Here is a 17539-nt window from a genome sequence, read left to right on the forward strand (position 1 = left end):
AGGGGCCACCTCGAATGCCAGAGACAAGTGTGGACAAGTCAGGGCTGAGCCCTCAGGGGTGGCAGCTCCTGCTGGGCCTCAGAGCCTCTGGCCCCCAACCTGCCCTCTGCTGTATCCACCCTGGCCCCCGGCCAGGTGGGGCGGGGGGGGGGGGGGGCGGCGGGTTGGTCAGGGAAGGAATGGCCCCAGGGCCCGAACACGTCCTCACACGTCCTCGGAGCCCCGCCCGGCACGGAGCACGCCTCGTGTCTTAGCGTTGCACGTAGCCCCGAGGAGGTGGGCTCTGCACCCCCTGTGTTACAGGCGAGGAGACTGAGGCCCGGAGAGGTGAAGGGGCTTGTCCAGGGCCACAGGGGCAGCACTGAGGCGGGAGCCCTGCAGCCATGGGTCACCCGGCAGACGGACCCAGGAATGTCCTCGATTGCAGGGGTACTCGTGGGCAGGGGCAGGCAGGTCTGGCAGACCCCAAACCTGCTTCTGGAACTTGGGGTACTATGCCCCTGAGAGACCCCAGTTTGGAGTTCACTAGTCAGGGGCCCTGGCCACCCCTTCCCCCGGCACCCCGTGTGGCCAACCCAGGGCTTGAGGAGGGTGTGGAAGGGACGTGGCACCTGGTCCCTGCCCTCCCCCTTGTCGCCTTGCTCACGCTCGGCCTGAGCAGAGGTTCGAGAGAGGACCGGCCTGCATTCCTCACCCCGCCTGAGATTCCAGCCAAGGCCAAGGCAGACGCTGGACTGGCTTTGCCGCACGTGGTCACCGCGAGCCATCCCTGCTTGGGGAGAGCCCGCAGGCTGGATCTGAGCCTGAGCCCGCAGCATGGTGTCCTTGTTCAGCCGGTGCCAGGGTGTCCCCTCACTGGCTTGTTCAGGAAAAACCCAGAGTCACATCCGCACCTCCTAAGTCCCAGGCTGTGGGCGTTGTTCCAAAATTGGGGTGGGGGGACTTGCTGTCGTCCTGGTCGCTGGGCACCCTGCTAGGCCAAGGGACACACACCTGCGTGAGAGACAGTCCCTGCCACAGAGCCGCCAGCCTTGGGCGAGACAGGCGGCAGGCTGATTTTGAGGGGCCCCTGCAGGAGGTGTGGGCTCTGTGGGGGGCAGGCGCCCTGAGCCCTGTCAGCCCTCCCACCTTGGACACGGGTGTGTACTTGGCTGGGCCGCCAGGAGCCAGCGGCCGGGGTTGATCTGGGGGCACGAGTCGGGAGCAGGGCTGCAGGTGGGCATCAGACAAGGCCTTTCTCGTGGTCTCTGCCTCCAAGTAAAGTTCCTGACCCCTGGGCACTGCGGTGCCTGCTGCCGAGGGCAGGCTGGCTGGCTCCTGGACGTTGTGGGGGGCAAAGGAGAGGCTGGGGTGGTGGTGGGGGTGCTGCACCAAACCCCTGCCCCATCCCCGGGTCCCTGTGCCGCCAGGCCTGCCGGGCTGACTCCTTGGTTGTCTTGTGTCTTGCAGGATGTGGCTCGTCCCAGAGCACCTCCGAGAAAGTGGGGCCCATCACGGCCTTAGAAAGATGCTCCCGGACCGCACAGCCCAGGTAACCCAGTTCTGTGCCCTGGGCCTGGACAGGGAGGTACCCCAGGAGGTGGGTGGCCTGGCCTGGCGAGGACTGTGGGCCCCTCTATCATGAGACCCCAACACCAGCTCCATGCTTGCAAGCCCCAGCCTGCAGCCAGGTCCGGAGTGTCAAAGGGACCCCTGGTCTGGCCTGCGGCAGGTGGGAGAGACCCCACTCCAGGACTGGGAGCGGGAGCATCCGTGAGCCGGCTCCCCCACTGGGGCCACCCCTGCCCTGTGGGCTGACCTCCTGTGTCCTGGAAGCAGATGGGCTCGGGAGGTTCAGGGGGCCGAGATGCTGGCTGGTAGACTCTCCTGGACTCTCCTGAGCAAGCTCCCAGCTATCGCCACCTGCCGTCAGGCTGAGCACCGGCCCGCAGCCCCGCCCCTATCAGCTGTCCTACTGGATGGGCACCTTTGGTGCCATGAGCCTCAGTTTACCCTCCATAAGACGAGGGGAGGGGTTCCTCCTGGTGGAGTTTTGGGGGTACACAGTGTGTTCCGGGACGCCCGAGGTTTCAGTGAGAGTCCCAGGGGGCCCGGGGCCACAGTCCGCACACAGGAGGCACCAGGAAGGGGCTGGGGCTTGTAGCTCCCTGGAACACAGAGCCTGCCCAGGCATGCGTCCCACCAGGCACTCTCCCGGCTTCCTGTCCCTTCAGCGCTCAGTAGGTCCCGTCCCGCCTGCCCACTGTTGCGGGTTGATGGTGCTGGGTCTGAGGGGCACGAGACAGAGGGTGAGGCAGAGCCTGTCCTGCCCGTGCGGCTGGGACGGGTAGGCAGCCTCTGCGCTGAGCCGGGAGGGCCTTCATCGCTGGCATCGTCTCTGAGGCAGCCAGGCAGACTCGGTGCCCCCAGTACCCAGGCCTGCTGCGGCCCCGCGGCTTCGGGGGACATGGGGGAGGTAGCCTGGCTGGTGCAGGCAGTAGCTGAGTAGGAGAGGTTACGCTCTGAGACCCCCCAGGCACGAGCAGCTCGGGTCCTGGGTCTGGTTCTACGTCAGCAGACACCTGCCTGCCCGCAGCAGGTACAGAGCGCGCCAGAAGCCCGGCTGGTGTGCTCCCGACCCCCGACGCTCTCTGTCAGTGCTTTCCGTGCTGTGCCCGGGGCAGCACCTCGATCGATGCTCAGCCCCGAGGGCCTGCACCCCGTGGTCTGGGGGCAGCCATGGCCCCGCTCTGGGATTCTGCTCTCTCACTTGCAAAGAGAGCGGGGCCTCCTGCCTTCTCCCTCCCAGGCACCTATGGGAGTGGGAAAGGGGGCCCAGAGCGGCTGGGAAGTGAGGCTCTGGCCTGGGGTCAGTCAGAACCCATCACTTGGCTGGGTGGAGCCCACACGCATAGCCTTCGAGGGTCCCACAGGCAGAAAGGGAGCTGGGGCGCTGTGTGTTCACTGCGTGTCTGTGTCCCGCCACGCTAACACACACTGCGCCTCAGCTTAGAGTAGTGTCCACGGTGCAGAAGGACAGAAGTAAACGGTGGGGGAAACTGGGGCAGAGGGAAAGCCCGGAGCAGGCCTGGGGGGCGTGGCATCACGTAGAAGCCTCGCAGCTGCTGGTGGCGACTTGTGAACTCAGCTCTGAGCTTCCTAACAGCCAAGGCAGAGAAGGAAAGACTATCGCTGGCAGCAAGTGATGTCCAGGGAGTACTGTGTTCAGCAGTGATGCTGAGAGACCTGCCTCGTGCTGACACCCCTTCATGTCCTGTGTCCCCAGTGAGGCCCGGGCAGCAGGAGAAGGGGGGCTCTGTTGAGCTCAGCACAGCTGCGTGCCTCTCTCCACCCGCATAGGCACAGCCCATGCTCCCCAACCCTGAAAACCGAGGCTGAGAGGGGGCAGCGAGGACCCCCAGCCACACCATCGGGCCTTGCTGAGCCCGACTTTGAAACTGCACCACATCCGCACGGCCAAAGCTGCTGCCAACCACTGCCCCGTGGAGGGGGTGACTCCAGACAGTAGGGGTGTTCTAGCCCCAGGGTTTTGAGTACAAAGTCACGTAGGCCCTGCAGCTTCCTGGCTGCAGGGTTCCCTGAGAGGCACTGGTACCCCCTGAGCTGTGCCAGCCTTGTGGGGTCCTCAAGCAGGACATGTGCACCCCACCCTCTGGGGGGCGCCTTCCCAAGACCTAGCCAGCATCCCCCTGTCCTTCCAGGTGTCAGCCCTTCTGTCCGGCCACCTCATTCCCCAGCTGACTGATGCCTGAAGCTTGGATGACTCTGCCACCTCAGGTCAGTGCCGGTTTGGAATGTTGAAAATCAGGGCTCCTGACTCTGCCTCTGGGTGCCGGGTGTGCCTGACACGGGGGACACACACCCCACAGGCTGGCGGAGCAGCGGGCGCTTCGTGCGCATTTGCACAAGCTCGGCCCGGTCCGCTCTGCCCCCCCACCTGCCTCTTTCTGCAGCCAGGGGCCCAGGATCTGCAAACAGTTGGGTCTGGCCCAGGTCTCCACTCCGGCCACCAGAAATGGAGGCCGGGGGTTGGGAAAAGTCCTGCTGTGGCCTGGGAGGGTGGGTGGGGTGAATAGAGACTTTTCGGGAGGTCGGCCTGGACTGGGAGGCATCGCAAGTCAAGTGGGGACAGTGACTCCCTCTGCAGGGTTGGTTTCGACCCCCTTCACATTGCTCTCCTTGTGGTCTGCCCGGACTCGGCCCAGGACGGGGAGCAGTCTCAGCTCCGGAGGCTCCCTGCCCTCAGCGGAGCCCCTGGGGCTTCAGCTGCGCTCAGTGTGGGCGGCAGCCCCACTCCGGCCAGTCTCTGCAGGGGATCATCCCTGGCCTCCCCGTCGCCCTGGGTTCTCGGCCGTGTCCAGGGCTGTCCAGGAGCCTGGCCTCCCTGCTCCCACAAGCTCGGGCCTGAGCTGCCTGCCCTCCTGGCCAGCCTCGCAGAACCGGGGGGCCAGAGGGCTGTTGTCACACATGCCTCAAGGAGGGGAAAGCAAATGTCTCAGAAGCGGGGCTCCCTGGGGTCTCCCCATACATGGGGGTCTGCCCGTGGCTGCGAGACCTCACAGGTAAGCGGAGACATCCCTGGGTCTCCGTTCCCTTGCCCCTAAAATGCTGGGGAGCACAGCCTGTCCTGGCTGCCCGACTGTGGGGAAGTGTCAGCCTCTCGGTGCCCATTCCAGTGTCCACCCTGCGTGGCCTGGATGGGTGGGGGTGATCACAGCCCAGAGCCGTGCTGCCCGCCTTGGCCTCACGTCTGGGTCTGAGTGGGACTCGGCGGCGACAGGTACGGGCTGCAGGCCGGGCGGGGTCGGGGAGGACAGCGGGCGGCGTGGGCCTGCCGTCTGCCAGGCAGGGCTCTGAGGGGCGTCGGGTCCAGTGGGCGCTGGCCGAGCCAGAGGGGCAGGCGTGAGGGGTGGCTGGTTCCCAGCCAGGTGGGAGCCACAGGTTTTGAGAAATGGCCAGGCGGCGGGGCTGGAGCCCGTCTGGGTTGGGAGGGGTGCGGCCGAGGGTCCCTCAGCGGTCCTCCCGGTGTCCCCTCAGTGGCAGGTCAGGGGCTGTTGAGGAACCCTTCCTGGGTCTGGGGCAGGGGAGGACTTTCATCCGCGGGAGCCCAGGCCCAGGACGCCGCGTGTCTGTTCACTCCACTTGCCCCCCACCTGTGGGCCGGAGGACCTGGGTCCGGACCTTATCCCTCCGCCACCCAGAGTCCCTTGGAGGGGGTGATGCCTCCCATGACACCCTGAGGCCAGTGGGAGCTTGGGGGAGGAAGGTTCCAGAAAGGGCCCCGCCTGCCCGCCTCTCTCTCTGACCAGGCCCTCCCAGGCCTCGGGGCGGGCGGCCAGCGTCAGCGTCCAGAGTGGACACTCCCCCCCCCCGCCGGCCGCCTTTGTCTCCCGAGGGCTCCACAAAATGGCCGCCCGGCCGCGCCATCTTGAGTCCTGGACGCTGCCCAGCGCGGGCCCCGCGCCCGGAGACGCTGCGACCCAGAGCCCAGCAGGGCTGGGAAGGAAGCTGTGCTGCCGGGGGAGTCCTTGGCAGCCTCGGGCCGGCGCGGACCATTCTGGAGAGGACGCTTGCCCGGCCCGGGCGGGAGCGGGCTCCCTGGTCATTGTGAGCAGGGGCAGGGCTGGCTCGGGCGCCCGCTCCCTCCCCCACCCGCCCTCAGGCCTGCAGCGGCCGAGGAGCCTCGGGCTTCTGGGCTGGACGCATCCTCTGGGGGCAGGCAGGGGGCTCCCCGGGGGGTGCCGTGTGGACGGCGGGGCGTCGCTGAGCCAGCCGAGGTCCCGCTCGCTGCAGGACTCGGGCAGCTCACACCTCTGACAGCACCTGGCGGCGACAGAGCTCCTGCTGGGCGGCGACGGGCACGCTGTGTCCGGGACGTCGGGGCAGCGGGCACTGGGAGCAGGAGAGGAGACGCCACCGAGCCGTTCACGGTGGGCCGGTGTCCTCTGCCGGCCTCGGGGTGTGCCTGCCTGCAGCCCCGGCCGTGAGGTCCTGGGAGCTCTCTGCGAACTCTTTGACACACGTGTGCCTATTTGAAGGGACTGACACCATGGCCCTGGCAGCGTGGGGTGGCGCCCGGCAGACGGGCAGCCACACCTTGTTCTCTGTGTGCCCGAGGGAGGCCGAGGTAGAGCGCGTGTGGGTGGCAGGGTGCACAGTAGGGCCTCAGGAGCCGGGCGGCCTTCCCAGACGGGGCGGTCACTGGCCCCAGCCCTAGGCCCCTCCCAGACGCCCTCTCCTTGCGTTCCCAGAGAGAACATTCTGTGGCCCTAAGGAGAAGTTTGTTCAGGGGGACAGTGGAACAGAGCGACCAGGGCTATGTGTCCCACACGCCCAGCCAAGACCACACAGCCTCCTGGCGGCAAGAAAGGCTGCCGTCCCCAGAGGGGGCTGTGCCCCAGTGGGGCTGCCTGGTTTAGGGCCTCGGGCCGGCATTTTTAATGATCCGCCCCAGGCTCTTGCTTTGTGACCCAGACTTCAGCTTGAACAGAGAATGTTTTCAGGTGAAATACACACTTTGAGGTTAAAACTATTGCCTAACCGTTAAATGCCAGCTGGAGACACCCACAGGCTCGGGGAGCGGGTGCTGTGTCCTTGCTTTTCCCTCTGGATTCCGAGCACTGTGAACCTAGCCCTGGGGCGCAGAGGGCGGCTTCTCCCCTCGCACGGCCTCCTCCTGACGGCTTCGGGCTGCTGAGGCTGAGGGGCTGGATGACTAGCCCGAAGCCTGTGGCCAGTTGGCCAGAGCAGGGGCCAGCACCGCACCCTGGCCGTCTCCAGGGCCAGCCCTCCCCTGCGCCCGGTGCCCGCGTTCCCACCGGTGCAGGTGGGTGTGTCTGCAGAGTGGGACCCCCCACTCCTCAGATGCTGCTCGCGTGGGCGCCCACACTTGCACACCCGAGGGCATGGCGTTGGCACCCACCCAGTGCCTGGCCCTGCTCTGGCGAAGGACCATATGGCCACAGCAAGACAGGCCTGGACCCTGCCCTGGGGAGTCGATTCCCCTGGTAGCTTGGAAGTCTCTGGAGATGGGAAAATGGAGCCAGGGTGGGCAGAGTCCCGCCGATGGGAGACCCTGACCTAGAGCACATGACATCCGCTCTAGTGGAGCAGCAAGGGCGGGCCATCAGTGGCAGGGGGTGCCCCGAGAAGGAAGGAGGGCCGGGGTCGTCTCTGACGCATGGAGCTGGGCCCTGGCTCCTGCCTGGAGACACTACTTCCCCCCAGGGTCAGGGCCTGTACCGCCCACAGGGGCGCAGGTCCAGGTGAAGAGCCTGAGGTCAAAGACTCCAGGTTCTGGCTTTGCCCCATGTCCCTGGGTGTGGCCTTGGGCGCAATGAGAACTGGGCCCCACACTGGCCCAGCTGTTGGAGCCCGAGGCCAAAGGGGAAGCCAGTAACCAGGACCCATCCGTCTTCAAGTTTGATGTTTTTCCACCGCAGACCTTTCACACTAGTTAATTTTTTACACCTCACGTTCGTTTTGGTACTGACTCTTGGTGCCCCGTAAACCGAGGGGCTGGCGGGCCTCCCCAGTCCCCACCCCTTGGGTGCACGCTGCCCGACATGGGACGCACATCTCACTAACATCGTGGCCTGTTTGTGGGGGAGCCCACGCCCCTTGATGCCACCCCCGCGTCTTTTTCCCAGACTTCCCTCTTGGCCCCACGAGCAGAAACACTGGCTGCTTTATGGGGAGAAACCTAATCGGGGCAGCAACGGGGGGGCGGCCGCGGGGGGCCCAGCTCCCAGTGGCCCCAAGCCAAGCCCGAGGTGAGTGCAGGGTGACGCCGTCTGTCTGCCTCGCTCGCTCCAGACATCCGCCTGGCTCTGAAAGGGCCACCTGCCCACTGTGGCCTCCCACACACCTGTCCCCAGCCAGGATGGCTCCTCCTACCCCGGGCCTCCCCACACCCCAACCGCAGCAGTCTTGGCGGGCGGGCAGGGCCGGCGGTGGCAGCTGGCGGACGGCAGGGTGATTGGTGACCGCTTGGTCTCCGGCAGCCCTGCTCAGAACCAGCCCCCTGCCCGGTGTTGCCAGCCCCTGCCATCGGCCCTCGTCCAGGCTGGCTGGGCAGGGTCCTTTTGGTCTGTCTCGGGACCCTCGTCATGCCCCAGAGAAGGGGAGGTCTCTGCTGTGCCTCCCAGGGCCTGAGGCCTGTGGTCACTCCCAGGGCCACAGGGCAGGTGGGCCCCCCCAACTCAGAAATGCCTCCTTGAACTAGTCACACACCCAGCAATGTCAATCCTAGCCAGGCCCCTCTACCGTCCCCCAGAAACCAGGTTGTCAGCTTAAGAAAGAGACCAGTTCCATGCAAGCCCTTTCTTGGTGGGGCAGAGCCGGAGCCGGCGGCTCGGCTGCCAGCCCAGGCGTGGTTGTGTTGGCTCCAGGCCTGACGCTCGTTGCTTTTTCCTGCACCCAACAGGTTGGAAAGCGGCGCCGAGACGGGTCTCCTGTCCGAGGCTGGCCTTCGACACGGTGAGCTGCAGGGTCCCTCATACCTGCCAGGCCCACGCCCCCAGGAGTGCCCAGCTTTGGTCACTCTGCAGGAGACAGGCCAGCGAGTCCTCTCCCCTGGCCACTCAGCTGGATTCCTAGGTGCCATTACTCTGGGAAGTAGGGAGCCGTGGGACGCTGGTGACAGAGGGATGTGGTCAGAGCTGGGTCCCACCATTCAGCTCTGGGCACCACCATCAGGCACAGATGTCCTGAGAAGGGGACCTTATGGTCCCGCTGCCACACCTCTGCCCAGCTGTGCCTTCTGCCTGAAGCCATGTCCCTCCCTGTCCTGCTGGTCTCCCACCAACTCCCCAATTGACCCACCTCTTCCGCTCATCATGGGCTTGCGACGTCGTAACCTTTGACCTGCTCGTCTTTGAAGTTCTCTCTGGCCAGCCCCCACCCCGTCTGAGTGGACATGGCCTGGAGGAGCCCTGGGCCCTTGCAGAGCGTCTGGGTGGGTGAGGGGCACTCAGTCCGTCTCCCTCTCTCCCCGGGGTTCACAGTCAGGTGCTGCTGGGCACCCCCTTCTCCTCCTGCCCGAGGGTCCCCTGGGGCCAGCAGGGCCTGAGGAAGCCCCCTTCCCTCCACACAGCGGTGAACCAGCCCTCCAGTGTGACTCTACTGCACCCAGGCCACCTGCCATCAACCCCAGACGCCACACGAGTGCGGTCTGCCAGGAGCACAAAGAAAGGCCGAACGAGAGAACAGTCACGCCCGCCTTCCCCAGACCAGTGGGCTCGGGGCAGGAGCCTGTGAGGACGGCCAGGGTGGACCAGGGGCGTGTCTGTTTCCATCCCCCTCTCTCCCACCCCTCCTTGCCTACGGAGCCTGGGTGGCAGCCTGTTGGGTTATCCATGGTGCCTGGCTGGGGCCAGCAGGGCGAGCCCTGGAGCTGAGGCAGGGCCTGGTGGGGCGGGGCGGGGCGGGGCGGCAGTGCAGGCGTGAGGTGGGATGGTGGAGGTCGCATGGGGGTGTACATGTGGATTCCGGCTCTGGTGACTGGGGGCGGCCAGGCTGCTGTTCACATGACCCTGCGTCTCAGTGAGGAGACCGAGGCCAGAGGACATGGGCTGGGCCCCGAGCAGCACAGTCAGGAAGTGGCCTGTCCCTGCTACCCACCCTCAGCCTGCTGGGGCCCAAGGTCGGGGCCAGGTGGGTCCTGTGGCCTGAGGGCCCCAGGGCCTCAGGAGCTGAGTCAGGAGGCCAGAGCTTGCTCTCGGGCTGCCTCCTGGAGCATCACTGGGCGGGAGCCAGTCCTTAGCCTCACTTTCTGCCCCACCGTGAAGCTAACGGCAGCCAGTCATGCCCGGGGGAGCTGGGTGGTGCCAGAGGCCCTTTGCTGGACAAGCCAGGGCATTCCTGCCCGGGGCCATTGCAAGGGGCCCAGGAAGACCCACCATCACTCTGCCCTCAGGCCCCACCCCGGAGGCAGGCTGGCTCTGCCTGTTGGGACTGGGCTTTAGGCCTCCCTGGGAGGCAGCGGGCAAGAAGGCCAAGCCTGGGGGAGTGAGGCCCCGCCCCCATCCTGACCTGGCACCTGCGTCCGCGCCTGTCTGAGCCTCGGTTTTCTCACTGCAGAATGGGATCTGTGCTCTCAGCTTTCCTAGGCCTGAGGATTGAATGGCACAGTATGGCCCGGTGCCTGCCTGGAGGAGGTGACCTGCTAGGAAAGGGGTATGGACAAGGTTTGGGGTGCTGGACAGCTCAGAGCTCTCACACCATTTCACTAGGCAGAAAGTGCTATGTTCTAACCTCCACTCAGCCACCTGTCAGCTGTGTGCACCACCCCCGCACCCCCTACCTCCAGGACGAATTGCGGAAGCCTCGAAGTCCGTCCCGGCGCCTAGATTGACGGCCCTTTGGGGTGAGGTAGTAGGTTGTATAGTTTGGGGCTCTGCCCTGCTATGGGATAACTATACAATCTACTGTCTTTCCTGAAGTGGCTGTAATATCGACGGTGGACAGCATCCTGGGCCCTGGTGGGGGAGGGGGGGAGCGCAGGGGCAGCCTTGGCGGGCTGGGGCGGGGGGTGGCTGCTACGTGGGAATCCTGAAAGGCCTGGGTTGTGCTTGCTGTGTGACCTCGGCAGGTCCCTGGGCCTCTCTGGGCTTCAGGTTCCTCCTCTGACCCGGGGGTAGCTGAGGGTTGAAGGAGACTGGGTGACAGACATGTCCTTAGCAGGTTGGGGCTCAGAGCGGACCCTGCCCTCCCCCCATGCCGTGCTGAGAGCCGGAGGACCCACGGGGCTGTCTGTGCAGCCTGTCTCCCCTCCCTGCCCCTGCGACAGGCCCCAAGTCTGGCCCAGGCCCTCAGCAGCTAAGACGGGGCAGCTGAGACTCGGCTGGAGTTGCAGGGTGTCACCCCAGGGAGACCCATGGGGCTGGCCTTGGTCAGCACGTCCCCCGGCCCAGTGCCAGGCTGCTGGTCCCGGTGGCACCTGCACCCTGAGATGGAGGGAGGCCAGGGCGCATTCCTGTCTGCTGGCCTTGTCCCAGCAGGAGGTGGCAAGGGCACCCTCCGAGCTCCCCTCCCTGCCCCAGGCCACGGCATGGGCCGCCTTGCGAGTGGGGAAACCGAGACGCCGTCTGCACGGACCTCCTGCCCTGCGCCTGCCCAGCCCTCCAGCTCAGCTCCGGTGGCCACGGTCCGCTGGGCAGGGGCGGGGGCCGGCGTGGGGCAGCGGCGGGGATGGCGGGCCCTCCCGCGCCCAGGGTGCCGGCGGGGTGAGGTAGTAGGTTGTGTGGTTTCAGGGCAGGGATGTTGCCCCTCAGAAGATAACTATACAACCTACTGCCTTCCCTGAGGAGCCCAGTGGCACGAGCCTGCGGGGGGGCCGCCCCCCACCTGCCAGCTGCAGCCGGGGGGGGGGAGGGGGGGGAGGCTGCGGCATGTACACCTGTCCAATAAAGGCGTTCTGACGAGAGTCTGTAATTGGCCCCGTTCATTCCGGAAGCCCAGGGGTGGGGCGGTGGGGGGCATGCCTGCTTGTGGGAGCCTGCGCGTGGCCATGTACCGGCCACTGAGGGTCACCAGGCTTGCCTGTCTGTGCCCCTGGCCCATCCAGCAGCCTTCAGGCCCGTCAGGTGGGTCGATTCTTAGACACTGGACCCCAGCCCATCCCACTCTGAGTACAGGGCGGGGACCCAGGCCACAGAGGCATCCCCCAGCCCGAGCCTGGGCAGGAGGCCGGGTCCCAGCCAGCAGCTCCCAGGCCGGGCTCCAAGGCTGCCTCAGCACCTGCCACTTGACCACAGTCTGTCCTCACTGCCCTGCCAAAGCTACACTAGACAGCTCCAGGCTGGCTCTTGCCAACCTCGTGGGCACACAGAGCCCAGCCCCCGACAGAACAGCCAGGACACAGACAGTCCCCGGACAGTGGTCCAGGACAGGGACCCTAGGACAGGGACCAGAGGAAGCCCTACCCAGCCGGAGGTCCAGGGGGCCCCAGGAGGAAAGGACCAGCTGAGCCAGGCACCTCGTGGCCACGCGCACAGGAGCCCAAGGCGTTGGCCAGGCCCTCCTCCAGTGCCCTGGCCCCTCCCCCACCGTGATGACTGTCCCTGAGCCCCCACGTGGCCTCGGCCTCCATCTTGAGCCTCCTGGCTGGGTTCCGGTCATCTCCCCTGGGCCTGCTGGCCCTGGAGGAGCTGCTGCGGGGCAGGCTTCCCAGTGGGGCCCTCTGGGCTTCGTGGGGCACCTGTGCAGGAGACAGAGGAGAGGCCTTCCTGGCGGGCACCCATCATCCCCGCACTCATCCTCTGCAGTGGGACTGGGGTTGGGAGGAACTTGGGCACTGTGCCCCTCCCGTTCCTCACACTGTGGTCAGTGGCAGCCACTTCTGTCCCCTGGACGTCATTTCTGTCCCTCCTCTGCTCCCACCCTGGCTCCCACCAGCAGCCTCGGAGCCTCTCAGAGTGGCCCCTCTGCCCTCTGGGTGCTCACCGCTGCCCCCATGTGCAGCCCTGCCCTCACACCTGTGCGCCCTCCCCACTCATCATGGCTCGGCTCTGGAATGCCCCCAGCTCAGGCATGGCCCGTGACTGAGGTGGCTCTTGTCTGTCTGAGTGGACTAGGCCAGTGAACTCCCTGGGGAGTCTGTCTGGCCTCTCCTCCTGACCCCCCCCATGTGCCGGGCCATGTGAACAAAGCCAGGCTCTGCCCTGCAAAGCTCATGGCCTGGTGTGCGGGGGGAGGCCTGCTGTGTGTCCCTGGCTGTCCCGTATCCAGGGACACACAGCAGCCACCCATTTGTTGTCAGGACAATGGTGGGGACAGCCCAGGGACTTGGAGATCCCTGAGGAGCCCTGTAGTCAGGGGTGGATTCCTGGAGGGGGCTACACTTGGCTCACTTGTGTCCCTCCCTACCTTCCAGCCAACCAGCTTCCAGGCTCTCCTCTGCCCACTGGTGGACCCTAGAGATGGGGTGTTGGAACCCTCCCAAATGGTGGGCTTGGGGGGTGTGGGGGCCCGGGGCACCCACCATCTGATCATCGCAATGTGTGGATGCAGTTAAGTCTCGGAGCGAACTGGCTGAAGGTGTCAGTGGGGCCAGAGCAGGTAGTTTGCCTTTGTCCCCTCACCCAGCATTGGGAGGCCCTGGGGGTGCAGGGCTGGCTTCAGGGGCAAAGGCCAAGGGCAGTCGCTCTGCTCACCAAGCCTCATTTTCCCTGTCACTTCATGGGGTGCTGTGAGGATGTCAGGAGATGTGGTGGTCAGAGCTGGGCTCTGGGTGGGGTGTCAGGTGGGGGAGCGAGGCAGCAGCTGGTGCCCCTGAGCCCTGAGCCACAGCTGGGCGCCTGGCGCCACCTGCTGCCACATTCAGGGAGTGGCTTGTGGTGGGTCTCAGGTGAGGCCGTAGGTCCCCTCAGCTTTTGGGGTGTCCAGGGTGGCTCTTTGAGAGGCCTGTGGGCCCCAAGGTCCACAGGAGCCACCTCTGACCTTGACCCCCTCAGGAGCTAGTCTAGCAGTTAATTAGAACCTGCCGCCCACAGCTGAGCCAGGGCCACGTGGCACCAGTGGACAAGGCCATCACCCAGAGCCAGGGTGAGGGGGCAAAGGCCAGGGTCTCAGAGTTCCCTCACTCTCGGGGACACGTGGCCAGGCTGGCCTGTCCATCAGCTTGGAGGGCACAGAGCCAAGGCCCAATACAGTCGGCCCATGAAGCGCTTTCCTTTCGGTTCTTTTTGAGATCCAAAGGAATGATGAGCACCGCAATATGGAACACACGGAGTGTGTGTAGGTAATACACTGTACGCCGTGAATGCCGTAACACATAGTGTGGGGGCTGTGTGACATCAGTAGTAATGACTGCAGCCTGGGTTCTACTCATCCTATCCCACCCAGTCGTAAAATCCGCTGTGTAGGCACACAGAGGGAGGGCCCACTGCCCCCACAACCCGAGGTGCGTGGCCCAGCTGGGCTGTGCCGTCACCCCACATAGGTTCCCTCTCGCCAGCCACAGGGAGGCCCGGCAGGCACCCTGCTAACTGACTGTGCACTCCCCGATGGCGACACCGTGTGGCAGCAGGAGGTAGTGCTGGCCATGAGCCGTGAGCCATCAAGCCCTGCCCACACCTCCCCTGGGTGACTCCCAAGGCCACACCGCACTGGGTCTGTCCACCCCAGGGTCTGTAGCTGTCCTGCCCCGCCATGCTGCCTGGGGGCTGGTGGAGGGAGTGGTTGGTGCTGCAGAACAGGAACGGGTGGAGTGCTGGGTCCCTTCCCTGTGGCTAAGGAAGCGGGCCAGGCCCAAGGCCTTCCCGTGTGCCCAGGCTACCTGCTTTGCCCCTGAGGGTCCACCTTAGCCAGAGGAAAGGGGCAGCCTGCACAGCCCATGTCTGGGCCCCTGCTCCCCCAGAAGGAAGTGACCTGACTTGGGCTCCAAGGTGGCAGGGCCCATCCCTGGTGGCCCTGAGCCCCAGCCTTGTGTCCTCCCAGACCCGGGGCCTTGGCGCCGGCATGCACTCAGAGCAGCGGGTGGCAGAGCAGGTGGGCGGCCAGTTCTAGGAGGAGGTGCACGTCCAGAGTTCACTGGCGGGCCCAGGAGCCCAGCTGCTGAGGGGCCCAGCTGGAGGGTCCACCACCCATCTGGCCCGCGGGAGCTGAGGCTTCGGGCAGCACCCAGCAGGCCCCTGATGGGGCTGGGGGTTGGGGAGGCATGCTGCAGGCAGCGTGTGGTCACCACACCCCCGGCCATAGCGGCATCCCCAGGGGTCCGTGTGGTGCCAGGAGGGCCCCTGGCCCACGGGTGCTCACCCCAGCAGCCCATGAAAGGCCACAGAGAGGCCTGGGGTGGGGCAGAAGGGCACAGGGGCGAGAGATCCCCACAGGAAGGGTCTGGCTCAGCCTCCCACCAGCTGAGTGACTGAGGGCAATCCTCCGCCCCCTCCGAGCCTACTTTGTTTCACCTGAGGATGAGAAGGCTGGCTGTCTCTGGGTACGGTGAGTCCAGGGACACAGGCGAGAGCTCGGCAAAGGCCAGCAGAGCGGGCGGGGAGATCAGGCCCCGGCTGCTCTTCAGGACAAAGCCCGAGAACGGGAGCTGTCACAGCAGCCCGCAACCCGGCCTGGCCCAGCAGCTCTGCCTTTGCTGAAGGCCTCTCTGGCCACCAAGAGGGGAGACAGCCCCATGGAGTCAGAGAGCCTGAGAGGGGGCAGCTGCTGGGCTCAGGCCAAGGCGGGCGGTGGGCAGTGAAGGGGGCAGTTTGAGAAATATGGGGAGGTGACACCAAAGGGACCTGAGGGGTGCAGTGGGGGGGGGGGGCCTGAGGGAGCCCCTGGGGCCTACCGTGCAGGGAGCCAGGTGTTCTGAGGAACATCTGAGAGGCCCTGGGCTGCCTGCCTGCTCTTCCTGGGCCCTCAGGGTGGCGGGGCGCCCCTCCTGCCTCGACCCTAGGACCCGGCCTGGGAGGAGCAGCGGGGCAGCAGCACCTGTGTCCACAGGCCCCAGGCTGGTTGGGTGCCACGCCGACAGGTGGTGGGGGGTGGGGTGGGGGGGCGTGAGCTGCATGTTCTGAGAAGACCCCGAGGCAGGCCCAGCGGCCACTTTCCTCTTGCTAAGGGGAACCCTTGGGTGCAAGGCAGGAGTCTGAGCAAGCGGGGCCTTGGGACAGGGCAGAGCCTGGTACCTTTGACTCGAGGTCAGAAGCGAGGGGCTGCTTCTTGCTGAGATCCCAGCAGGCTCTGAGGTGGGTTCGGGGCTGCAGGGCAGGGCCTCGCCGGGCCAGGGCAGACAGCCCCTCTGGCAGAGGGCTGCACAGGCCCGGCTGCACCCTGAGTCCCTGTGGGGCTGGGCTGGGTCCCCATCTGCCCTAAGCCTCCTGGCCAGGGTCCCGAACACAATCACAGAGAAAGCGGGCCTTGGCTCAGCCTCAGGGTACCCTGGCCTCTGTCCCTGGCCCAGGCTCTGCCTCCCTGGGGGACTCCGGGAGTGTCTTACTCCTCTGGTGCCTCCGCTCCCTTATGTGTGTAATAAGGGGGGGTCCAAACTTGAGGGACTGCTTGCTCAGGATCCCCCGGCTCTGATCTAGCCTCTGTGGTGAGGCGCAGGGCGACCACCAGATGGCGCGTGGTGCTCGATAAACCGAGCGGCCGCAGGCTGTCACCACCACCGGAGGCGGGGCCCCCTTTCCCTCTCAAGCCACCCTCCTGGTGGGTGCAGTGCCTTCGTGGCTGTGGGGGAGGGGTGTGGGGCCTGTGGGACATCCCACCTTCCGGCCAACCAGGAGGAGTGCCGCCCTCGCCCCTCCCATGCCCTGGACAGGGGTCCGACTATTGGGCTGGTTTCACCCCATCTGTCTGCACTCACCCTCACGGTAGCGTTGGCCCACATCACGCCTTCCCCTCTGAGCCTCAGTTGCTCCATCTGTAAAACAGAAAAGGACCCCACCCCGTCTTGGCTGGGTGAGGCTGGCCACTTTCTCCATGCAGTCCCCTCCCCTGGCCCCCCAGCCACCCCCCAACACACACTGCATGCCAGCCCCTGCAGATGGGGTGTTCCCAGTAGGACCACCGCCCTGCACAGTGAGGAATTCAGTCCACGTCAGGCTGGCTGCGGGGCTGCGGCCCCGGCTACAGGGGCTGGGACGGCAGGAGAGGGCCCAGGGGGAAAGCCCCGGAGTCCACCACTTGCCAAGGGCCGGCATTCTGGGTGGGACCCCAGTGGTCTCCAATCCACAGCAGCTTTCCTGTCCCTGTTTCCCAGACAGGGACACACCCAGACACCGTGTCCAGGGTCACACAGTGGTGTCCCTCCCGGACAGCCTCCCTTACCCCTCCCAGTCTCCCATGGGGTGGTGGGCAGGGAACACTGCCGTTACCAGCCTGGTCACCGCTTGGCAGCCCTGGGTGGTCACCACGCTCCTAGAGTCCCAGGGAGCCTCACCCCCAGGGGAGTCCTGGGGTGCCGCTCAGCTGCAAGGAGACCCCCCAAAGCTCTGGGTTCACAACCACAGACTAGTTGCAGGGTGGGCCGGGAGCACAGAACTGGCCAGGGGCAGCTGGGCACATGCTATCCCTGGACAGGTGGGCCGGTGCCACCCCTGACAGCTGATGGGAACCAGGCACACGTAGGCGGGGGAGCCATAGGTTCCTGCCCAACTGGCCTCTGCCCCATTGGGGGGGCAGGCGGCCCTGCAGGTGAGATTGCCCCACTGGCAGTGGGTGGGAGTGGCTGCCAGCCCAGCCCCGAGGGAGCCAGTGGGCACTGGGGGAGCAAGCTGGGAGCCTGGCCAGGCCCGGTGGGCTTGGCTGCTCCAACAGACCCCAAGCCAGGCGTGCTCAGCTGGGCAGCCCTGCCTGGGAGGCCCCGGGCTGTGCAGCCTCACCGGGCCTGAGCAGAGCCACTGTCCTGCCCAGCACAGTGCCTGGCCGAGGATGTGTCCGCCTCATCCCAGACAGAGCAAACTGGGCCAGTCGTCAGCTCGTCCTCTGCCACCTGGTTCACAGCCTCGGCCTCATCTCCCCCAGCTGCGGGGGGCTCACTTGAAGCAGGGGTGACCCTCTCTCTCCCTCCAGCATCCCTGCAGCCACTGGAGGT

General features: G+C 66.0%; 1 long non-coding RNA gene across 2 annotated transcripts in view; it reads left to right on the top strand.

The window, feature by feature from the left end:
• Nucleotides 1-11309, top strand: part of LOC139440810 (uncharacterized) — a 30798-nt gene extending 19489 nt beyond the window's left edge. The window contains exons 2-5 of one of the 2 annotated variants that reach the window (XR_011651060.1): nt 1450-1531; nt 3702-3777; nt 8426-8478; nt 9095-11309. This is a non-coding gene — a long non-coding RNA (uncharacterized lncRNA). Of the gene's footprint in view, nt 1-1449; nt 3778-8425; nt 8479-9094 lie in introns of both variants that reach the window. The other variant, XR_011651059.1, reaches the window with a different exon arrangement.
• Nucleotides 11310-17539: the final 6230 nt, after the last annotated feature.

This window comes from Desmodus rotundus, chromosome 3 (genome assembly GCF_022682495.2).
Source record: "Desmodus rotundus isolate HL8 chromosome 3, HLdesRot8A.1, whole genome shotgun sequence".
In the NCBI taxonomy this organism is placed as follows: domain Eukaryota; kingdom Metazoa; phylum Chordata; class Mammalia; order Chiroptera; family Phyllostomidae; genus Desmodus; species Desmodus rotundus.